General features: G+C 37.1%; 1 protein-coding gene across 7 annotated transcripts in view; it reads right to left on the reverse strand.

Moving 5' to 3' along the window:
• The window catches only part of KLHL29 (kelch like family member 29), a 426,037-nt gene that overhangs the window by 327,478 nt on the left and 72,468 nt on the right, over nucleotides 1–26,091 (reverse strand). For 2 of the 7 annotated variants that reach the window (XM_034432194.3, XM_034432195.3), the window contains one exon: nucleotides 22,750–22,855. The exons of 1 other annotated variant lie outside the window; for it this stretch is intronic. The gene's annotated coding sequence lies outside the window, so the exon portion shown is untranslated. Of the gene's footprint in view, nucleotides 1–11,864; nucleotides 11,989–12,721; nucleotides 12,894–22,749; nucleotides 22,856–24,925; nucleotides 25,030–26,091 lie in introns of those variants that run through there. 4 more of the 7 variants (XM_087882340.1, XM_060689303.2, XM_060689304.2 and 1 more) reach the window with 4 other exon arrangements.

Here is a 26,091-nt window from a genome sequence, read left to right on the forward strand (position 1 = left end):
ATTATTGGGAAGATGCAGAGTTACTATAATCAATCTACATTAAGATGTAGCATTAAAACCAAGGGTGGGCTTCAAAAATTTTAGCAAGGGGTTCTTTGCCCGGTTGCTGGGTGGGCGTGGCTATGGTGGGCGTGGCCATGGTGGGCGCAGCCTAGTCGGCCTCTTGCCCCATGGTGGGGAGGGGGTGTTTTTGCCATCCCTGGGCTCCGGAGGCTTTCCTTGAGCATCCGGGAGGGCGAAAACAGCCTCCCAAGGCTCCAGAGGCCCTCTGGAGGCCGGAAACAGGCCTGAATGTCCGGTAGGCCTATTTTTCACCTTCCCTGAGCCTCCGCACACCCCTTGCACTTACCTGCATCCAAAATGGGCCGCATGAGGACTACTGGGAGAGGCTAGGCAGGGCCAGCCAGGAGTGGGATTTGGGGATTCTCCGAACTGCACAGAATCTCAGCTAAAGGGTCTCTCAAACCTCTGTGAACCCCCAGCAGCCCATCCCTGATTAAAACTAGCCAGAAACTGACAATATGGAACTCACTAGATATTTCAGATGACAGTTCACAGGGTCCTCTGTTACTGGCTACATTTAGGAAACCGAAGTCCAAAATATTTGGAAAGTAATAGCCTAGCTCTGCATAACTTACTTTACCAAATAATTCCTCTGAAATTCTGGTATCTACAGATAAACTAAAATAAAGGATTTATACTATTTTAAAAGAAATTGTGTGAAACCTTCTTTCTAATTATTTTTTGCACTGCTTTCAGTTTCATTTCAAGAGAGAATTCAAAACAAATGTTGGATTGGAAATTGAAAATTGTTAAAAGTTATCAAGTGTAACAGAGAAAGTGACAAATTCCTCTTTGCTTTGTACATCTGTGTGTGAGGAAATGATACTAACTTTTCTGAGCCTTAAAAATGAATTATGAAGTACTTTTCATAATTTATTTGCCATAAGCATGTTAGTGTGTTGGTTTAATAGATTTACAGTCCAGTTTTCACAAACTGGTTTACAGCTTACTTTAAAATAAAAATAATAACCAAGTCATATTTTCAATAGTTATGTGAAAAAGGTGAGGCACCATGGGTTTATACACACACACATACATATACATACACACATTTATTTATTTATTATTTTTATTTATTTATTTATTTATTTATTTATTTATTTATTTATTTATTTATTTTTGATTGATTGATTGATTGGTTCGATTTATATGCCGCCCTTCTCCAGAGACTCAGGGCAGCTTACAATGCATTAAGCAATAGCCTTCATATTTTTGTATATACCTTCTTAGTAGGGCTTTTGGCCCCTCCTAAGCGGTGTTCTTTTTTATACAAAGTCAGCTTATTGCCCCCACAATCCGGGTCCTCATTTTACCTACCTCGAAAGGATGGAAGGCTGAGTCAACCTTGAGCCTGGTGAGATTTGAACTTGCAATAATTGCAGGCAGCTGGTGCTACTTAACAGCACTTTAGTCTGCTGCGTCACATATATATACTACAACATATATACTACACATATATACATACTACAACAGGGGTGTCAAACTCGCGTTGTCACGGTGTCATCACATGACGTATCATGACTTTTTCCCCCTTTGCTACACCAGGCATGGGTGTGGCCAGTGCGTGATGCATCTGGACTGCTGGCTGCGAGTTGGACACCCCTGTACTACAAAAGCTACTGGCTATAGAGTGAGACAGAAGTCTCTTTATACAATTCTACAGGCAATTTCAATATAGATTCACTTACAATGCCTATAAAATATCAAAATTCCATAAAGGCAAAATATGAGGCCAATTTAAATTTTACGGATTTATCCTGAGTTCTCATATTTCAAAAACACCTCTTCAGGCGAAAGGAATAAGAGAACATTTAGCTGACTGTAGAGACATGTGTGTACCAGACTGTGTGGTTGGAGTAATAATCTTCAGATATGCAAATTGGCTTTTTTTTTATATATACAAAGTATTATCCTTGCACTTGGAATTTCTCAGTACAATACGATGAGAAGCAACACCAAATGTTTGCAAGTTCCATTTCTTGCAAACATATATTCCAACTATTGAGAGTCATAATTGTTTCTCTCTCTGTGTGTGAGATCCACAGATCCTTTGGATGGTGAGAAAAAAAAGAGTGTGTGAAACAAATTCAGTAACGTTTGATTCAAAACAGCTTGTTTCCCAATACTAAAAAAATGTTTTGGGATAGCATTTCCTTCTCAAAACAAAAACAGGGTATTGTGAACTCAATATATTTTAACCTTTAAATTGAGTTCTTTGTTCCAAATTATTTAGAGTGAATAAAATGGTAACTATCAAGCCCTGGGGTGGCGCAGTGGCTCAGTGGTTAAGATTCCAGATTTGTCGACTGGAAAAGCCAGCAGCTCAGGTTCAAGACCCAAATGCCACGCGACGGGGTGAGCTCCCATCCTTGTCCCAGCTACTGCCAACCTAGCAGTTCGAAAGCATGCAAATGTGAGTAAATAAATAAGTACCACTTTGATGGGAAAAGAGGTGCACTCTGTGACATCATGCTGTCCACATGACCATGGAAATGTCTTTGGATAAAGGCTCAATGGCCTTGAAACAGAGATGAGCATTGCCTCCCATAGTTGGCAACGGCTAACAGAGTAAAATCTGCAGGCACTCCTTTACCTTTTTTTTTTGTAAATCAAGCCCTGTAAGGTTGGCAAGTTCAGTTGGTACCACTTAGATTTCCGGAAAGATCTTTATTACTAATATGTAGGGTAAAATATTCAAATCTGCAAAGCCTACCAAAGCTGTTCTGCACAACCATGTGTACCGTATTTTTCGGAGTATAAGATATACTTTTTTCCCTCCTAAAAGAGGCTGAAAATTTGGGTGCGTCTTATACTCCGAATGTGGCTTTTTTGAAGCTTTTTTTCAGCCCTAACCAGGCGCTAGTGAGTGAAGCGATCTCTGGGCTTTGCCTGCTCCCTCTGACTCTCAGCTGTGCTTCAGAAGATTTTTTTTAGTGAAGCGATCTTCCGTGCTTTGTCTGCTCCCTCCAACTGTCAGCTGTGAAGCTTTTTTTCAGCCCTAATTTGCCTGCTTTTCTCATTGCTTCTCTCTCCAAAGATCAGTTCTGCTTTAGAAGCTGTTTTTTATCCCCAAGCAGGGATAAAAACCAGCAAACTAATGTGCTGAAGCTGACCAGACTAAGGACACTAGCCAGATGAATACCTGGTAGGCAGATTTTTTTTCTTATTTTCCTCTCCAAAAACTAAGCTGTGTCTTATACTCTGGTGCGTCTTATAGTAATTATACAGTAAATAAGGCAAACTCTCCCTTCATCTGACTTCAGCATGGTTTAGGTCAAAAGCCTTGTTCCTGTCTTACTGCCTTCTCTCTCAGGGTCTGTTAGGCATTTCATCCCAGCAATATTACTCATTATTAGACTTGCATCTAATGCTCTGTACAAGCATGATTTATTGCATTCAATGCAATAGGGACAAGGGAAAGTATAGAATTAATGTTTTCAAAATTTAATTCTTCCTTATGAGCAAACGGTGCATTGAGTAATGATCTGGAAAATCTTTTGAGAGATTATATTGTAAACCTTAATTTGAAAGGAGAAAGAGGACTGGAGGCTGCTCGCTTTGCATCTGGGGGCAACCGTGTGGGTATATCCCGACCCTCTTGATCTGAATCTGGAGATAATCTAAAACCCTTTTGAAGACATCCCAGTGATTCTTTTCTTTCTGCCTACCCACCTTATCTGTTGTTTTTCCATTCTACTTCTCCAATGTTACAAAGCAGAGTTGTTGTTTTATTAGTTCCTTATCTGCTCATATCACATATCCAAACTATAAGAGTTTCTGGTTGTTAATCATTATCTCAAAGCAGAAGTTAGTCAATATTTGGTGCAGGATTGATCCTACTTTTAGACTATAATACTTTCCATACAGTAACTGTAGGCAAATCCATCATTCAAAGCCTGGTTCTCTTTTTCGTTCTCTCTTCTCTGCCCTGCTTTCTTTGGCATACTTTATTATACTAGGAAAAACACTGCTTCAACAATGCTGATCTTTACTGTCATAGAACTAACTTTATCCTCCTTAATTTTATCTTCCTCGCTAAGATTAATCCCGTTTACTTCTCTAGCACGCTTTATCTACTTATAGTCAACCTGAAAGCCATATTATATTCATTTTTCATCTTTACTTTCAGAAATAGCTGAAAATAACAAAGTCTTAAAAAAACTAACAAAATGATGTTATCTATCCATCTCAATTTGCTAGCGTTTCAATCTCCAGTTTTGAATCCAGATGTCATTTCTTGCCATTTTTATAATGTATTAGTTGCACAAGTTCAACAGATACTGTATGTAGTCATATCCAACTCTATCTTATTCCGTCCTCTATCCTGGTGACATGGATCAAGACTAGCAGGTTTAGAGATTGGAAATGATTATTACTAATCATTATATACTAATTCTGAAGAAGGGAGATGCAAAAGAATGCAGAATTTATTGGAACATTATATAAATTTCTCACAAGAGCTGTTTCTCCAATTAAGATAAGAGAAGAATGTAACCATAGATAAAGAAATGCTAGATGAACTGACAATTTCAAAACAGTGGGAGAGACAGTATATTAGATTGCTAACATTAGATAGATAATAGAATAAGAGAGTCTTTAAAAGTGGTTTATTCTTGCTTTATACAAAGCAAAGTTACAGCAAAGTTTTTGAGTGTGTAGACAGTGCCAAAGTTAGGAATATATTAACACTTAATCAGTGTGACACTTATTATATGCAGGAATAAAGTGTGTTAGCCTTTTAAAGGGTCACTGGAGTTTGCTACACATTTTAATTTAGATGCTTAATAGCTTGGCAATGAATATATAATATATAAAAAAGAGGCATGATGTTTTACTTCATTGGGTTTCACATCTGCTAGCAGAGCTGCTACTGAAAAGGTCTGTTGTTCAGCTTATCATATACATTGAATCCTTGAATATTAATCTGCTTGAATGTCTCTGAATTATAGTACTTAAACTCCTCCAATTAGTTGCCAGAATAATTTTATTTCTTGAAAATATGCAAAGAAATTTATTTCAGGTGACGAGAGCCTGCCTTTGTAAGCAATTTTTTGTGCTATAAATATCCCCACAAATTCAAATATGGAATGGAACGCAGCACACTGAGTTAGTAAATTCTCATGGCTGTAGTCAGAGACTCATTTCTTGTGTCATTCCAACTTGTGTAAAAATTTATATATAAAAGCAAAAACAAGCAACAGGACCACAAACGAGATGGGACGGTAAAGCACCAATGGTACTGGAAAATTAGAAAATATACATAAAGCACTATGACAGATGTTAAGAAAAATGAATTATAAATAGAAAAAAGATATATTAATGAACCACTGGTATAAAACAATAGCTTATACTGGGTGCAAAGCAATTATATAAAATGCACTCCCCAAAATGTAAACTTTTGGAAAATAACTTAAAATAAATGCAGATCTTATTAAATGTATACTTATCTCACATAACCTTCCCAGACTTGATTATAAGGTGGTTAAAATAGATTTAAAATAATAGACTATGCATCTTTGAGAAAGACACAATGGACAATAGCCCACAAAAGAAATTAAAATCCCAAATATTCTAATAAGGTCAATAAAGAAAGATGTATGCTATCGCCAGACAAGGCTCTTTATAAGATCTCAGATGGGTGATGCTGTACTTCCATTTTACTCAACTTAAACTCTAATTTCCTAATTTATACCAACTAAACCTCAAAGGTATCTTTTATCTCTTACAGAAAACCAGCATTCTTCCCAGATAGCACTTAGAAGCCCCTACTGACCAGTTAGGTGGACAGGCCAACAAAACAATATTTTTTCCAATATTCTGCAGAGGTTGGTAGGTTTCCCATTTCTTGGACGTATTTATTTTTTTAATTTTAATAAACATATTTATTTGCATACAAACATGTACATAATGTACCAAAAATCAGGCCCCAGTAACAATCTAGTATGTAGCTTACATTAAATGTTCAAATTGATTGCCATTTCTTTCTAAACGTTTCCTTACTCTTTTGACACATGGTCTTTCAACATGTTTACATTTTCTCTGGAAAGAAAAATAATTAATTAATAAAACATTGTTCTTGGCCTGTGGGGCCTGAGTTTCGGTACATCCTGTATATATTGCTGGGGTAGAGCTAGAGAATGATGGTAGGTTGGCATCACTAATACTTTATAGTTACAACGTACAGGATGTTGCAAAAGGAAGATTAAAATGTGTACAGTTGCTCCTCTCAATATTGCCTATGAGCAGTGGTGGGATTCTACTGGTTCGCACCTGTTCGGTAGAACCGGTTGTTATGTAGTTAAGCAGTTCGGAGAACCAGTTGTTAAAAGAAATCTCCTTTTGAATCCCACCACTGCCTATGAGTCTTCCCTAGTTAAAGCATCCTACAGAGGTTACTTTTGCTGAGAACTCTAAGAGTTGAAATTCATACATCTAGAATGTGTGTAGATTTCACATGCTGTTTTCCTGCTAACTTTTTTTGGGGCGGCGGGGGGAAGATCTCACATGTATCTGATGTGTGCAGTCTGTTCTGATGAGGTACGTCTGTTCTCCTTGATTTGTGTATCATTATGTTTACTTTTTGCTTTGTTTTTAGGTATTGCACTTGCTTTTAATGTGACTTATTGAGCAGGGTCAGAGCTGAATTGGGCAGTCTTATAATTCTGCAAGTTAAACTTATTCTTTATGACTGGTCAACCTAAGATATGATCTGGCTGAGTGTATGGAAGGGACAGAACATAGTGTAATGTGTATATGTTACCTTAATTTGCAAACATACATACATACATTACATATACCTTAATGTGTATTACAATGTGGCCATTCCAGGGCTGGAAAGAGTGGGGATAATTTTCAGTTAAAAAGAAGATGCTGCTCTCCTGTAACTTTGATTTTTTTTCCAAAGTGGATGAGCAAGGGGGGGGGGGGTCAGGAGAGGAGACAAGATATGGCAAATCCATATGACTTAATTGAGATAATTTAAAAGAAAGAGACAATATCTTTCTAAGTAAAACTAAAAATACTAAAATATGTGTTATTTTGTGTTAGATACTTAAAGTTTGAATAGAAGGAAATCCAGTCTTAATATCAATACTTTTTCTGTTACACACAAACATAATTGTTCCACAATTTTACAATTGGAACTGTATGCACATTAACTGAAGGGAAAATTAAGAATCATGAAAAATTATTTTAGAACAGAGATTAAAAAACTCAAGAGTTTTGATCTATACAATTATGTCATGCCGAATATCAAACTTAAAAATTATAAAAAGAAAACTGAAGCATAAATCTCTGGCTGACCATTTGTGTTGTTGCAAAAAAATAAGTAACCAAGAATAACAGTTGGAGAAGCTAAAGCAAATGCAAGACTCAGAAAGAGAACTGTGTCTTTAAAAAAATTACGAACAAAAGATTCCACTCTCATTACAACTCTATAGACATCAGCAGATAGAAAACAAAAATGAGGATTAGCTTATTACACTGTGAAACTTTTCCACTTCTATCAGAGCAACTACCTTAGTTATTACATTTTTAATGTTCCTACATTTATGACCTATAGTTTATTGTATTCACTAAATGAATTATTACTATTATTATACTGTCGAGCAGAACAGCTAATAACAGCAGTTTGGTAGTAATCAAGTGAATGCCATGCTCCATCTCCTCCTTGAAGCTGAAACACTCAATGGAGAAGGTAGTAAAAATTAATGTTGTACAACAATTGTTGTTGCAGACTGAAGATTTTTCTTCTTTTTCATACACAGTTATTGAATTGTATTTTGCTTTCATGTTTCAAAATGCTAGAGAAAGCAGCCCAACAGCATTCCAACAACATAACCCAAAGTAGTCAGTTAGAGAATTAGTATTTACTATCAAGATATTCAAAGACACAAAGTCTTCATTTATGTGCATTTTATCCCTAGGACAAGACAGGATTTCTTCCCTCTTATCAGTTTTAGAAAGTGGTTAGAAAGCTTGGAAATATTAAGATCTTCCTTCAGTGAGAAGCAAAATATTTTGTAGTTCCAAAGTCTTGTTCTCAATTTCAAGTGTTTAAGTATTTGGGGACCTGAATACACATAAGACTTCTCTTTTTGGCAATCTAAATCTAATTGGGCATTTCAGTCATCCCCCCAAAAAACCGATCTGTCAAATAAAAAATGCCCATGGGGAGGAAAAAAGACTCTTGCAATTTTCCAGACAGTTCAGGACTTAGGGTAAAAATAGAAGCAAAATTGTATTTTATATGGATTATAATATTAGTTATAAAGGTTTAAAAAGGATAGGGGGTAAGGAAAACCTATATTTTGAATGGGGACAGCAAATCACTTTTTAATAGATATTCTGTCAATAGTTATAAAAAGTGCATCCTAGGTTTCTGTTATCTACCGATGCCTTTCTGCATGGCATATTATTGGAGATAATTTAGAACTGCCATAAATCTCTTTTAATGATCTGCAACACAGTATTTTAAATTTAGACCAATATTGCAGTCTCAGTTTTATTATAATGCCCAAGTTAGACATTATTGCCAAACAAAACCTGTTTCCCCTATTTCTGATGTGTCCTGCAAGGAAAATAGAAACTTCCTCTTTTTAAAAAAAACAACAACAACAACAATCCTGTCTTCTTTAAAATTTAGTGAGGAAGATGCTCAAACCATATGCTTCACAGATCATGATATAAATAATCTGGAAACAGTTTGACAGATTTAATGTCTTCTTCCCAAGGTAGATGTAAGCATTAATGAACTTCACATGAGAGAGGAGAGGAGAGGAGAGGAGAGGAGAGGAGAGGAGAGGAGAGGAGAGGGAGAGGGAGAGGGAGAGGGAAGTTGCAACAAGTGAAGCTGCTGAATTTTCTTATCCAGATCTTAAATACTATTTTTCTGACGTGAAATTTATGACTGCCATCTACCAATCCGCTCCCACCCCTCCATTCTGTTCCCAAGCAGCAGATAAACCAGCCTTCTTAAGGTGTAAAATTAGCACCAGGATTATCATCTCTAGAGTTTCTCTAGATCAAATCTCGTTTCATCCGCCTCTCCCAAAGTAAAGATGTTTGAATTCAGAATAGCAAGACTCCCTGCTGGAGTTGCACAGACAGCTTAACAGGCATGCAAGCTTTTCTCAGCAGGCATCAAGCTATGCAGTCTGATCTGCTAGAATGCAAATCTCTCAATCTCTGAAGAAAAGACTGTGTAGGAAGAAGTGCAAAGGAGAAATGTGCAGTGAGAGACTATGGAAAACACAAGCTGCTACTATCTTTTTCTTTTGGAAAAAAAAGAGAAGCTAAACTCAGTCATCAACTCTGCTTTATATTTTTCTATAAAAAGTATTAGCAAGTTTCAGTCTCACTTTTGTTCCTTAGTATCATGTTCATAAATATTTGACTTCTTTAACCTACAAAATGCTCACCAAAAGGCTCATTTTACAAACTTCTGGATAAATATTTTTTCCCAATGTCAAGAGGGCAGCAATTGAGTAGTGGGGAGGTTTCTATTTTCTCCCCTGAAATGTTAATGTATTGATTTTATTTGCATTTATAGCAATAGCACTTAGACTTATATACCACTTCATAGTTCTTTACAGCCCTCTCTAAGTGGTTTACAGAGTCAGTATATTGCCCCCAACAATCTGGGTCCTCATTTTACCCATCTTGGAAGGATGGAAGGCTGAGTCAACCTTGAGCCTGGTGAGATTCGATCTGCCAAACTGCTGGCAGCCAGTGATCAGCAGAAGTAGCCTGCAGTACTGCATTCTAATCACTTTGCCACCGCGACTCATTTATAAACTACTCCAAAGCAACTGAAATAAAACTTTCAGAATGAAATTGCAAAGTACTGATTTTAGGGCAATTCTGTTTTCCCTCTGCAGTCCTATCTATGGGCATCTAAGAAAACTTGTTGCAAATGACAAAAGCAGAATACCATTATTGCACTGCAAGTTCTTGGTTACTAATACAGAAATAATTTGCCATTGTTTCTTCTGGAATGTTTTTTCAATTTCCCAGTCATTTCTGGAATCTGGTAGTTTCAGCTGCCACTCTCCTGTGCTTTGATTTAAGTTGCTGTTGACAACATAACTAATAAAGATGTCAATGCTGAGGATCAGGTATCTTCCAGTGCTATGAAAGAGATGTTTATGCTGAGTCTCTCCAAACTGTCCATCTATCAAGGCACATTTATTTAAATCAAGGAGATTTAAAGCCAATGATTAAAATCACCAAGAGAAAACTCATATTAAAGCCAGGATAATTCTTCACATGTTTATCAAAACAAAGCAACCTGGTGCTCCAATACATTAGCTTATAACTGAATGTTACACAGAGAGGAACACTTTCTGTAGTGTTTTGGTAACCTTGGAATTAATCACATCAAACTGCAGATGTTGCAATAATGCATACCAAAGGTCCATACCTTTGTTCATTTCTATTTTGCCTGTGAACTGCCTTTACTATTTTAACATCTTATTTGCCTTCATTGGCCAGATTTCTTTACAGATAAAAATATCAGTCCAGTCCAGCCTATGCCTTTGTCCTACTCTGCAGTCAAGGCAAAGTGCAAAACTTGGTGATTAAGTTGGACTGACCCACTTTTATTACATTAAAAACTGAAATGAGTGTCCATGTTTGCTAAACAGATAATTCAAAAATGTTGAATTATCTGTTAAGAGTATTCTTATGAATACTCTTTATTCATTTGTATTCATAAATTTCCAATTCTCCCAGATGATATTATTGGGTATGATTTTCCAATGTAAGTCACCCCAACTGTATGTCAATGATACATCCCATGCAGAGTCTTGTATAGCTATGGCACTTCCTCTACTTGATCTTCTTTCCCTGTCTACTACTGCCTCAATAGCTTATCTTTGGATGCTACCTTACTAATATACTCCTGGATGCTCTGAGTTTCATCCATGACAGTGGCTTTGATACTCATCGGATTAGTAACAACCCAAATGCTTGTACTCACATATTAGAGGTAACCCTAAATCCATTTTAATCCCACCTCTAATTTACAAGAAAGAAGGATACCCTCCACTATATAACAGAAAACTCAAAGTTCTCAAAGTCCTTTGCCTATTGTCTATTCTTTTTGAGGATGATTACTGAAATCCAAAATATATGAAAGGCACTAAATTGCCCATTCTCCTATATCCGTGATGGCGAACCTATGGCACGCGTGCCAGAGGTGGCACACATGCCAGAGGTGGCACGCAGAGCCCTCTCTGCTGGCACGCGCGCTGTCGCCCCAGGTCAGATCTCTGTGGCGTTTCTTTCGTGAGCTTCTGTATCCCTGCAAACGACGAAACAGAAGCTCACAAAAGAAAAATATCTTACCTCTTGCCGCGCTGCCAGTGTTGGGATGCCCTCCTGCCAGCCAGCTGGCCTTTAGGTCTCTGCTGCACATGTGTGAATGTCCACATATGCGCGCATTCATGTCTAAAATGCACTTGGTGTCTAAAAGGTTCGCCATCACTGTCCTACATAGTGATAAATTATTTTTTAAAAACATATTCATATACTTAATATATAAATACATACATTTAAGTGTAACACAAAACCTGAACCCTTGTGGTCCCCAACAGTGAAATCCACATTTAATAAATTACTGTGAGATTCTGGAATCTGATCCTCTGAGTTCAGTTTCTGTAACAGAATACCAATCTATGACCCCAACAGTTGTTTGTAGAGTAGAGTAAATCATAAGATTATATAAATTGGTTCTGCTTTATCTTCATTATGTTGATTTCATATAGGGAGATGTATATTGGTGTAGTGACAGGCATACTCACATTCATTTTGCACACTCAAACAAGGTTTGTCTCCTCCAAGCCTCTAAATCCAACAGCTCTTGGCATGCAGACAAATGTATTGGTTTTCTCACAGCCTGTCGAAGTCCTTCACCAGAGCAAGTCTCTACAAAGTCAACAAATCTTCTTGAAGTGTTCCGTAAGGACTACACTTTTAATATACTCAACTGAGCCTAAATAAATCAACCAACTTTTACATGGCTAGAATTCCAATGAGGAGGAGAGAAGCTAATCTACTCTTACTATACTTGATAATTAAGGAATTTGTGGCTTTGCACTTCCAAAACTGAGAGCAGACAACCTGAAAATATCACAGGCCTAGGAAGAACCTAACAAACTTCATTAATGTTCTCTCCATTTTTATTTTGAGATTATGCTTGTCAAACCAGAGGCTATATTATATTATTTATGCAACATGGAACTGATCTGTTCATTTAAATTAATCTAAGGGAATCACACTGGTATCTAATCTGGATTAGGACTGCACTGTAGCATCCTTCTCAGAGCAGGAGAATTAAGAAAAAAAGCTAACTTTTGGGGTACAGTTTTGGAGGTTTGATCTTTAACTCACATACCCTTAGCCTTCCTTGGTCTGTGAATAGCGTTTTCATTTCAGACTGGGTATGATACGCTCATACAATAATTGTAATGGTTATGATCATCATATATAAAATAAACCCCCAACCATGATTTCTTGATTTCACTATCCAGTTAATTGCCACATTTCTCATCTATCTTTTAAATATTTTGCTAATGCTCAAAAGCTTTTCACTAATATACCCTTTGAGTTATTCTGAACATCTGGATGTTCCTTATCTGCAGTTGTGAAATTCACTTACCTTCGCTACCGGGAGCGCGCCTCTTCTGGGCATGTGCAGAGCCTTCTGCGCATGACCAGAAGGTAAAAAATGGGACGTAATGACGTCCCGGTGGGTGGGTGGAGTCTCCCACCGCCGGTGCTACCGGTTCACGCGAGCCGGATAGATCCAGCCAGATTTCACCACTGCTTATCTGTAAAGAGAGAGGGAGGGAGGGAGGGAGGGCGGGAGAGAGAGATTGCAGTAGCCAATGTACAGTTATGAAATACTACAATAGTGGTTTCAGATAAAAAGTATTAGAATAAACTAAACTTCCTATCCTAAAGTTTATTGTGCTTGATTTGTTATTTAGCTACTAGTGAGCACAGATTAAAAAAACTGGCAGACTATAGTACTCTTGTAATTCTTTTTTTATATGAGTCTGTCCTCCCCATCCCCATGTTCTAATTTTTAAAGTAATATATATTAAAAAGTGACACAGTATTCATTAATAAACCAAATGTGCCCTAAGTAGAGAATGTCCAATTCAATTTAGATATTAACATACAGTATCAAGAATTCATTGCTCTAAAATTATGAAACTCTTAAGCCAAGACAGATATAAAAATGGCAAGTAGAAATTATGCTGCTACACAAGATTTTTTTTCTTCTACAAAATGCTTTCCCGCAAATGCAGATCTGCTGGGGTCGGTCCGTCCCCATCCCTCCCCCTCCCCCCGATCAATCAAGTGTTGATCTATTGGCTGCAATAGAAATTGACCAACTGGCTTGTCACTGGAGCCTGATGTCTGGACTAAGAGAGAGTAACTGCTCCAAAACCACCCAGCCATCTTTCTAGATAATGTATGAAAACCTGATATACCTTGGAGACTTACAAGGTTATTTTCAGCAAGCTGTCTCTGTATATTTATATTGAACCCGAAACCCATGCCATGTTTCCCACTCTCAGCAATTACTAATTATTGTGGGATCAACAGTCTCTATAGAAAAACTGTGCTATGCTTTACTTTCATTTGCGTGTCACCAGATTGTTCCACTTGGATCCCCTATGTCAATTAAGTAATATGCATGCTTTTATTAAACAGTGATGCTAAATTGGTCGACAAATGAATAAAATGCTTTAGAAACCAGAGTTTTCAATAACTAGCATTAAAAAGGAGCAAACCCACTTCTCACAGTTTTACCCTAGACCAGTTTCTCCAAAGTTTGCATACCCCACCCCCCCAATGTATGGACTTTAGTGCTGAGAATTTCCCAATCACTATGGACATTAAAATTCTGCAAATTAAAATTTACACAATGAAGAAGGCTGATCAAAAGTATGCCAGATTAAATAGATGATAGAAATCATTCCTTTCTCCAAACTTCTAATCCAAACTTCCCAGATTTAGTGTCTGAAATGTTATAATTCCCTCTTGCCCCAGAAAGTTTCAACTCCAATCAGCTAATAGAGGCTGTAATCCAAACTATTCAAATCAGGTTGAGGAAACCTCTTCTAGTTATTGCTCAGATCGTCAGCTTGACAAACGCGTTTGTGTGTACGTGTGTGTGTGTGTTTCTGATAGAATTCCTTTACATCTTTACTCAAAACAATTACAGCGTGCCAATTTTATTACCTATATCCATATATTTGTAATTTATTATAAAAATACTTGTTTAGATGGAATATAAGGCCAGAAAACATTTTAATTTAAAAATATTAATTTTATTGATTTTAAATACTATGTCTGATGTACATTAAGAACAGAACATCTAATTACAGCCAAGAAGAAAGATGCTATATATATATATATATATATATATATATATATATATATATATATATATATATATATATATATATATATATATATATATATATATTAAAAAGATAAACCAACAATAAAAAAACCAACCACAGGGTCAGTCTGTTTGTTCTGGAGAATAGTATCAGAGAGCTGATGGTAATTACCACTTGTTATAATTAATAGATAACTACTGCATACAAACACACACAGTAAAACAAATCAGGATATATAGCATTTCAATTAAATTTAAGACTTAAACTGGATGTCTCTTCCACCCTAGCCTTTTTCCTCTCCAACCATGCCCGAAAAAGATGAGTATTTAAACAAGCAGTTACAGTTTAACACACAACATCCCAGTTTAAACAATCAGAATTGTCCTGAATCCAGAGATCATCAGCTACAGCAGGGGTCCTCAAGCTATGGCCCGTGAGCCCGATACGGCCCGCCAAAGCCATTAATTCAGCCCGCGTGCAATGCGACTGACCCAGCCACATCACCCCACCTATCCGCCAGCCCCCACCTGTCTTCTGGAGGCCGAGGAGGGCAAAAATGGGACACGTGGAGGCCTCAGGAGGCCAAAAATAGGCCAATTTTTGGGAAGCAGAGTGGTTCTGGTGGCCAAGGAGACCAAAAATGGGATGAGTGGAGGCCTCCCATTTTCTCCCCAGCCTCGAGAGAGAAAGGGGGGGAGGGAGGGAGAGACACACGCACACAAACAGAAGTCCCTCACACACAGACCAAGGCAACCATATCCTTCCACTAACCTGCTTTCCACCACCCCCTGGAACATAACAAATTAAAGTTTAATTTGTGTGTATTGTTTAATGGACTGCTAAATTGGCCACACACACTCAATCACATGACCACCTAGCCACGCCCACCCAGTAACGTTACCATCTAGCCACGCCACCCAGCCAGTCCGGCCCTCCAACAGTCTCAGGGACCGTGAATTGACCCCCTGTTTAAAAAGTTTGAGCTACAGTATCTGAGGAAAAATTACTGAGCTACAGTAATGGTGAGGAATTGTGAATTTTGCTGTTCAACAATAACTGGGAATGTCTACTCTAGTTGAAAAGGAAGAAGTGAGAGAAATGGAAGGAATGTTTGTTTATTTGTTCATCTTTGGTCCATTCAAGACCACCATTTGCAACTGTTTCTCCCTCCAAAATAAAATAAAAAAAGTTGTAGGCATGCGACATGATGGAAAAAAGCAGACAGGAAAAAGAGAAATAGACAGGATAGGAAAAGTAAAAATTAAACACATCTTTCTCTGCATTTCTTGGCAGCTTTTGGCTAAAACAAAGGCAGCACCATTAGAGAAGATAGAAAGAAAAAAGCTGAGATATTTGGTAGAAGAAAATAAAGGAATGTAAGCAAAAACAGGTGAGATATATAGATCTTTGGGAAAATACTAGGGGTGAAATCCAGCAGGTTCTGACAGGTTCTGGATAACCGGTAGCAGAAATTTTGAGCAGTTCGGAGAACCGGCAAATACCACCTCTGGCTGGTCCTAGAGTGGGGTGGGAATGGAAATTTTGCAGTATCCTTCCCCTGCCATGCCCACCAAGCCACGCCCACCAAGCCACACCCACCACGCCACGCCCGCCACATCCACAGAACCAGTAGTAAAAAAAATTGGATTTCACCACTGGAAAATATTCATTCAGTCACATGAGAGACCAGATGAAAATGGCAATTTATTTATTTTATTACGTCACTGCTTTGTTACCTTGTTAGTTACACGAAGCTTGAAAAAAAGTAGAACTTTGCAGGGGGAAAGTTAGGATGGTACACATTTTATATAACATACTGTCAGTTAAAGTTACAAAAATGACTGAGTCAATTATTTTTTTAAAAAAACAAATAGTGTTCCAAATTTTTATCTGAAAAAAAATAAAATAAGGACAGACGGCACATACAGCTTTCCATAAAATGTTTGGGTTGAAAATAAGAATTTTGGAAAGAAGTGTTTAGCATAAATAAGATGATGTCAAATATGCCTACCTCCCAACTGGGAAATCTGCCTTATGTTCAATAGTTCCCAATATTATGAGTCACTACTCAACATTACTGGATAATGTGATACATCATCTTTCTCCTTTGGATTCTTCTGCATTTATAGCCTGCTATCCAAGACTCAGGGAGATAAGATTTCCTGAGAGGCTGGGCACAAATTATTTCTATGCCAGAGACAGAAAATCAGCACCAAGACAAATACTTGTTTGAAACTGCGTTCGAGAACCTTCAAATGACTATTTCAGATCTTCAAATACAAATGAAAATACCCATTCCACAAAAGCAATTGTAACATTCAAAAGTTCAATTTAAAAACAGGAGTCACACGTATGGCATATGTTGCAGGTGCTGCACAAGAAATGTAAAAAAAATATTTCCTGGAAATGTAAGAAATTATTTTCTAGGAACATTAAGTGATAATCTAAGGCTTTAAAGTTTGGATTTGCTTCTCTTCCTTAGTAAGCCTCCTCTCGCATGCTTTTAAAAACACTGAGTATCAAGTATACAGCCTTAGCTTGGTTTCATTACCATGCTGTTAACATCTGATTTCAAGCACATATTGCAGTGCAAGCTTGGTTCATTTTGTTTATTTTTACCTGTGCAAGTACTTTATACGTGGGGTACTGTTTTTTAATTTCTTTTTTTTTATAGATTTCCTACTTGACAGAGCAGGAGAAGAACAAGGGAATCGGCAGTAAGGTGTCTAAGTGAGAATTAGCATAAAAATGCTTTCTTATATAACAAGTAGGTGTTTTAAGAAACGTTTAAAAATATTTTCAAGCCGCAACTGAAGTGACACTTTAGAATGGCTTTATTCAGAAAACAACCATATAAAATGCTTATATATTGATTTATCTAAACAGATACATTAGCCCCTCCCCAAATTCCAAAACAGAAAAACATCACAAGCAAAAATACCATGTGCCTTGCAATCTCACCTTCCAACCAAAATGCGCCCTCATCCTGGCTAAAGAGAGAAGATGTGATGCAGTGGTGGGTTTCTATTGGTTCGCCCTGATTCGGGCAAACCGGTAGTAGAGGCAGCGGTGGCGGGAGGCTCCGCCCACCCGCCCGGACATCATCACGGACACTCTGCCCATGCACAGAAGTGACACGCGCGAGCAAAGCACGCACTCGTTCACGCTCCCGATTCCGAACCAGTAGCGAAAGTAAGTGGAACCACTACTGATATGATTGAATGATTTTTGACAGGATGGGAATTCCAAAAAGTAAGGGCTGCCACCAGGAATGTGACAATTCTGGACGGATGAGACCTGGAGGACACTGAACCTATTTCATTTAAGCTGAATGGGGAGATGAATACAGGAGAAGACGTTCCCTAAGATCACCCGGTTCAAAGTCATATAGGCAACCAACAACTTGAGACACATTTAGAAGCCAACTGGCAACCAATGCACCTTCCAAAGCTCTGGGATCATCAATGCATATCCAGATATAGACACCTCTGTTCGGGATCAGTATATTGTGTACCGGTTGGTTTCCTAATGTTTTTCAAGGGTAGCCCCACAGAGAATATATTATGTAGTCCAAACATGTAATGAATAGGTCAGGAATGATTATGAGCAAAAACTCCTCATCCAGGACCAGTCACAGTTGGCCTACAAAAATGTAACAGTGAAACTGTCCTACTAGCTTACAGCTGCCACCTGTTCATATATAAGCAGCCTAGAATTTCCAAATTGCAAACCACCCTTAGAAGGGGAGGATAATCTCACTCAGACGTAAGGGCTTTCAATGGCTGCCTGTAGGCTTGAGTAGACTCTCAGGCACCCCATTCTACAAATAAATCACACCTACTTCTAAATACAGGTAGTCCTCGGCTTACAACCGTTCATGTAGTGACAGTTGGAAGTTACAACAGCTCTGAAAAAAGTAACATGGTCATTTTTCACACTTATAACCATTGTAAAATCCCCATGGTCACATGATTGAACTCCAGATGCTTGGCAACTGACTCATATTTACAACGGTTGCAATGTCCAGGGAACATGTGATCCCTTTTTGAGACCTTTTGACACACCACGTCAGTGGGGAAGCCAGATTCACTTAACAACCATGTTACTAACAACTGCACTTAACAACTGTGACAAGAAAGATCATAAAATGGAGCAAAATTCATTTAACAACTGTCTTGCTTAGCAACAGAAATTTGGGACTGAATTGTGGTCATAAGTCGAGGATTACCTGTTCTGCAGAAGACAATGAATTGACAAGGCACTGAGGCATATAATCATGCACTGAAAGAGGCGAGACTTTTGGCAACAATTTGAAAGTCTATACAATTCAGTCAAAATGATACTATATAAATAATAAAGAAGCTCCTTTACGCTTCAATCTTAGACCCAAGTTTGCATTGGTGCCAATCTAGTTTGCTGGCAATTTGTAGGGGTGTGTGTGTGTGTGTGTGTGTGTGTGGACCCAAACCAACTCTCTACCACCCACATATTGAAGATAGGATGATGAGGGGCTTTTCTGAACACCTACTCCTAAAATAATTTACTATATTAAATACGTTAACATTATGCATACCTCTTCACATATTTTCTTTAAAAAACATGATTCCAGACAGAGGTTCCACATAAATACCAGTATTAGTGGAGAGAGAACTATTTAACATGAATGCATGTTAAATTTGTGTAAATTAAGCCGAAACAAGAAAAAAAGAAAACCTAAAGACATTGAGGGGAATAATAGGGTATTCGATAATGTGTATAAAGTAAATATAATGTATAATATAATTTCTGAGTCCTATCTCTAGGCAGTTTTCTTAGATATGTCAAAGTGATTCATGCTTTGCTATTAATATCAGTTTGTATTATTTGTATTAAAAGTTATTCCGGTAATATGGGAAAAGCCTGCCACTATTTGAAATAAAGCATGCAGGCACTCTGTCTTTTAAAACTTTATTACAGTATCCATTATACTTTATCTCTGGTTGCCAGAAAATCAACTCTAAATTCCAGGCTAAGGAAAGAGGGAAATGTTTTCCCTTATAATAAAATTTAAAAAAGACACTGAGCAATAATGTTTCCTTTAATATATATTTAATTGAAATCATTTATCATTGGGAGTTTTTCAGCATAAATAAAAAATCTTTGCCAAATAAAATACATAAAGTATTTCTCTGATAGAATGATGCGTCTTTCTGAAATTGGTTTAATACACTTGCCATGTGTGTAGAGCAATCAGCTCACAGAAAAGAAGAAAAAAATAAAGTCATCAACATTTATTTGACATTTATCTGAAAAGTCTGTGAGACGTGAGGGATTACTTGGAGTCCTCTCCAACAAGGTAAGCCAAAAGAAAGCAACTATATAAATGCTCAGAACCTGGATCTTAACTTAAATTTATACAGGTTCAGTTTGTGTTGGAAGAAGTGTTCAATTAAAAACCTTTGGTATCCAAGTTTATGCAAAACCAAATTTTGGTTGTAGCTTGTACAAAAGTGCTATACATATAGTCAAACCGTACCTGGCTTAGAAACTTGGTTACCCACATGTTTGCCTTCTTTGGGAGTTTCTTCCCATCCAGTAAACTCTAGCAGAATTGGCTTACTCTTATTCTTCAATAAACTATTCTTCCTGGAAGGGCCACATAAATGAGCTTTTTCTGGGACTGTCCCTCCTCCCCTTTAGCAGCATTCCCCCAAAGGGTACACAATTGTAAATGTGCAGCTCCTTTGCAAAGTGTTGAAAACCTGTGATTCCTCTGAGAAACTCTCCGGGTACCTCAAATCCATGTACAGGTAGTCCTTGATTTACAGCCATTTGTTTACACCTGTTTCAAAGTTACAACAGTGCTCAACTTACAACTGTTGCATTATCCCCAAGATCAGATGATCAAAATCCTAGTGTTTGGCAACTACCCTGTTTCCCCCAAAATAAGACATCCCCTGATAATAAGCCCAATCGGGCTTTTGAGCGCATGGCAATAAGGCCAAGCACTTATTTCAGGATTCGAAAAAAAACATAAGACAGGGTCTTATTTTCGGGGAAACATGGTAGCATATACTTACGATGGTTGCAATGTCCTGCGATCATGTGATTACCTTTTGTGATCTTTCTTGCCAGCTTCTGATAAGCAAAGTCAAGGGGGAAAACCAGATTTGCTTAACAACCAAGCGATTCACTTAACAATTAAAGTGATGTACTTAAACAGGTCACAGCAAAACAGCTCATGAAATCAGGCGTGACTCAATTAGCAACCAACTTGATTAGCAACCAAAATTCTGGTCCTAATTGTGGTTTTAAGAAAAGGACTATCTATAATGGGTTTTATTGTTTCCCCGTTGTTGGTTTTTATAAATTATATTGTTTTGCTATTATTTCTGAGCTAAAAAAAGATAGTTTGGTCTCATAAGCAGCTCAATCCTAGTCCAACCTTATTTTTGGGATTCTTTTTCAAACATCAACAGTATAAAACAGAAAAAATGAAGGAAAAAAAAACCTCATACAAGCAGCTAACTGATCAGATATTTTTAGACTGACAACAGAGGTTAAATGAAAAAATGCAAACTCTGAAAGTAAGAAAATGAAACTCACTTATTTTCTACAAAACAATTATGTATCAGAATAAATGCCTATATAGGAAAAAAAGGAAAGAAGCTTTAAAAATCAATTCTTAAATATTTAAAATTATAGTGATTCTATGTTCTTGAAAGAATATGCTATATTCACTACAATTGTATGCAGTTTTTGTGAATGATGTTGGCTTGTAAACAGTACTGTGTTCCAACATCTCTTGAATTCCAGAACTAAACTCTATGAAATCAAGATATCCAAGGAACCTTAAGAATCTCATCTTTAATTTTAAAGTAACAATGTAGACTTTTAAAAATAAAGGAACTGATTTTGTTGCAAGAAACTAAGAGCTTTTTAAAAAATATATGAATGTGAATCACAATCAAGTAAGCACCCCATACAAATCCAGAAGTGGAAAAATAAATCCTGGCACTATTATTTTCAAAGTTAGGGGGTCTTGATATAACTTTTTTAAAAAAAATTCTGATGCATTTTGTTTGCTAAGCTGAGTAGCCAATGAAGGGATTCACTGCTGGGACTCTCCTGCAATAAGCTTTTAATAACCTCATTAATTCAATTTAACAGTGTGCAAGCCTCTAATACTGTAACTGAAGTTTCACGTCTAGCTTATTCTCTGCCCCACATAACCTTCCTGAGGTAATAGGCTAAAGTTATTAAAAACAACAGCATCATAGCTTAACTTCTAATACTTGTTCCTATTACAGTCTGTAGATATCAAAAAAGAAATGAGGGACAAATTTCTGCTCCCTATCAAAAGTTATTTTTGATCATCCTTTACATTTTATTAGACTGTTTCTCTGTGCTGCACTATCTATACGGTGTCTCTGAATGTAAAAAAAAAAATCCACCCCACTAGAGTGCAAAGAAATTCAGAAATAACCATCAAGAATAAAGTTCATAGCAAGCAAATTTTACAAATCCAAAGCAAGTCAACTGTTGAAAAAGTGGGCAGTACAATTTAAATTAGAGTTTTTATACAGTACAAGACATCAACATTAATGCAAGCGTGGGTTTTTCTCTCTTTTTTCTGAGCCTCAAAGGACATCGGAATCAGCTATCAGGAAAACAAAAATGCAATAGACAAAACAGGGGAGATTTGCCACATCAGCACAGGTTGTTCTTTATTACGATGCTGCGAGAACATGACTTTCAGAACAGCTAATCTGAACTCTGAGAAATCTCAAACTTGGTTCTAACTGCTGAAATATGACAAAATTTAAAACCCAGGACCAAAAACGAATAGGCTAGAGTTTAGCTTTGTATTTTTAAACATTACAGAAGCAGCATATTGCTATATACCAGGTTCCATGTCTATTAAATAGTTCCTAAAGACTACTCCACAGAAAAAGTACAATGAATAAAAAGTTTGGAATTGGAAATAGTCTCTGGGCATTGCTTTAAACTGTTTCGATAAAAAACTGACCTTGGTATCACCATGCAGTAACTCATTCAACTGCAGCAGCTTGACAAAAAAATTAGCAGTATATGTGCCTGTATGTTTCTCCATTCTACCAGATATTGCAGGTCATTCCCAAAATAGCTTCACATGTAATAACCTCGAGAGAGGCCAGTAAACTAATACAGATTATAAACAGTCACAAATTAGGAAACTGACACCAGTTCACAGGCTCACGTACCACAGCACATAGTACATGAGCATTTTTAAAGTGCACTAAAAGCTTACCTTATACTTTCCAGAATCTGTTTTTAATTCAGTATCTTGTAAATGAATGTAGTAGCTTCAAGATTCTTGTCATTTAAAGAAGATGCTATTTGTGAAACCAGATCACCTGAAAATAAAGAAAGAAATTAGCTAAATGGTTTTCTGAAGTTAAGAATTTTACTTAGAACTAAATTCATCCGAAGTATAAATGAATGCTGGCTTTTTACAAATCTATATAAATAAAAATGTAACTGTTCGTTTGTTCAAAATCGTAAATCTCCGAAAGTTCTTCACCGATTGCTTTGAAATTTTGGCACAACATTGCATTCGAATAGGGGCGTGTTTTTATATACCTAGCTTATATAGATGTCACACCTGTGACAGGTAAAAACATGCTTTTTAGCATGTTGGTGTCCAACTGCGCCATCTGTTGGATGTAAAAGCAACACACGCTATACTACATCGCAGCACCACAATGGCAGGCGCGAGCCAGGTCTTTTCCCCTCAGCACCGCCGCTGCCAAACCCACAAGCAAAATGGCGGGAAATGTCAAACGCCGCGAAGCGTCCTCCTGACTAACGGAGTATGCCGTACCTTTGGCAGGGACCCCGATGCCACCTGTGGTGCGGAGAGCTGCGAAGGTGAAGGCGGTTATACCGGCAAACCAGCTCTTACACCCGCAGCAAACTGGGACGGAGGCAAAATAGGCGTAACTTGAGCTACAGAGGGAAATTATTGGCACTCGGTCAAAAAATATTGTATACCCATAAGACTGGGCCACAGCAACGCGTGGCCGGGTACAGCTACTCATAAATAAAGGAACATAGGTTGCTTCCATTGCCATGTTGCCAGTCTATGGATAATTTATATATTTACCAGAATTATATGCAAAAAAATTTCCTGGGTGGTTTGAAGAATCCATCATATCAATATAAATCTATTGCATGAAGAAACTTAACACTAATAGCCCAGTGTAGTCAAGCCTTCTCATATAGCATTTGTTGCCATTTTTATATAATGATTACTTTAAACTTATATATTTGATATCATATAGGGCAAAATGTATTTAAATAATTGATTAATTACGTTAAATAGATAAATTAAGCCTTTCTCTATGCCTCCATAAGAAATATTTGAGGTAAACAACGGGGAGAATCTAGGCAATTACTGAGGATTGTATGATTTTGTGTTTTCTAAAATTAAAAAAAAAAAACCCACAAAATGTATGTGTGCTTGGGTTTGGATATCTATGTCTATCTAATTATCTAACAATTTATCAGGGTCGGTACTCACAGAAGAAAGTTTAAATGGACAGTTTCTATCCATGGCCTATCTTGGATGTAATAAATGTGAAAATAATCCTTATCGCAACTATGACATGTAATTCTACAAAATGAACTGCTGGTAGTGCCCAGGAATCCTTTTTTTTTAAAAAAAAAATCTTTTAAAGTGAATGTAATGCTATATATTGATTTTGCATTTTTACTACAACACAGAACTTTGTTCTGTATAACAAAGATTTTAGGGAAGCAAAGAATAGTGTCTAGGAAAACTAAATGAGTTACAGCTATTTAGTTCTAGAAACTTTGGGATGTGTCATAGTTTATCTTCTTCCTGTAAGAACAGATGAGAAAAACAAAATCCACGTGTGGTTTTGCACAAACTCCCCCCCCCCTTTATGCTGGGACACTGTTCCGTCTTGTTATGTGTTCAAGTAGCTTTTTCTACAAAACAGTACTGTATATGCCTAAAGTCACACATGAAACTGTTACATTTGACAATGTAGAAAGCCAGTCTTACTGTCTTTGTACTTTGCGTAGAAAGCAAATTTTCATAAACGTATTATAAAAATAGTGCTTTGTTCTTTGGTTCCATCAGACTCACACACATTATATTAATATTTCATAAAATACAGTACCATGCAACCATTTAAATAGCCATTAAAGACAACACTTACACAGTAAGAAAGTAATTCAAGCAGATTCTTGGTTAGAAGCAAATCAAAATTATTTAGAGCCATTAAGTCATTTTAGAGGTGTAAATGATAATGTTTCTAAGAGAGTCCTGTGACACTTTACTGTGCCTTTATAGTGACTTTATTGTAGAGATGCTTTTGTTAGCTGGAGTCTTCTTTGTCAGAAAGAGCAGCCAGAAAATAAAGCATCAGAAAAACACCTAACAATAAAAGTGGTTTTACCTCATAATCTGTTTATAGCACCATTTTTCCAAGCTCCAACTTGGAAAATAATTTACTGCAAGTCACTTTTCAGCATTTTATTACGATTTCCCCATGCAGCATCCTAAGGCTAAAATAAATAAATAAATAACAGTTATACTGGTAATTGCTCATTCTCGTGCAATGCATCTTCTATAGCATTTTTAAAATTATAACTTTGCTATGTTTCTTGTACATTATTTGACAAGTAATCAAAGGTCAATTTAAGAATAAGACATGCAGACATCTTAAATCCTTGTTCTTTTTAGGATTTAGTAAGAAAAAAAATATTCTTATGGGCAAAGGAACACCTGCACTATTTTGTGTATACAGGTAGTCCTTGATTTACAACTACAATTGGGACCAGAATTTCTGTTGCTAAGCAAGAGAGTTGTTAAAAAGTCACACCTGATTTTACAACTTTTTTTGCCATGGTTCAGGAAATCACTACAGTTTAGGTGACACATGGAATCATTAAGTGAATCCAACTTCCCAGTTGAGTTTGGTTGTCAGAACCCAGTTGGGAAGGTCATAAATAGAGATCACATAACCCAGGAACAATGCAACTGAGGTAAATACATGCTCATTTGCCAAGCGCCAGAAGTTCGATCACATGACTGTGGGGATGCTGCAATGGTTATAAGTGTGAGTAGCAGTTGTTAGTTCCTTTTTTCATTGCTCTTGTAATTTCAAACTGTCATTAAATGAATGGTTGTAAGTTGAGAACTACCTGTACTATCCTGAACAAGTAGAGACTGAAATTAAAAGGATCCGATACTGTTACTTCTATCACCCATCACAATATTCAATACTGAACTATTGTTCAAGTAATATGAAAATGTCACTGTAGTACTTTCTGCTCATATCGAGAGTTATTTTGCATCTCATAAAGGACTAGGGTAAAAAACCAAATTCATGTAATACATACACTTGTAAAAGATGAAGCATAACAAGAACCTCTAATACAGGGTCCCCAGCCTGTGGCCCACTACCAGGCCATGGCTTATTCGGAACTGGGCTGTACGAGAGGCAGGGCAGTGTGCAGTCGAACTGCATGGCATATGGGTGCACACCAGTGGTGAAATCTAAAATTTGTTACTACTGGTTCTGTGGGCGTGGCTTGGTGGGGGGATAATGTGACTGGGTGG

The sequence above is a fragment of the Pantherophis guttatus genome, chromosome 1 (assembly GCF_059756535.1).
Source record: "Pantherophis guttatus breed Tessera chromosome 1, ASM5975653v1, whole genome shotgun sequence".
NCBI lineage: Eukaryota > Metazoa > Chordata > Lepidosauria > Squamata > Colubridae > Pantherophis > Pantherophis guttatus.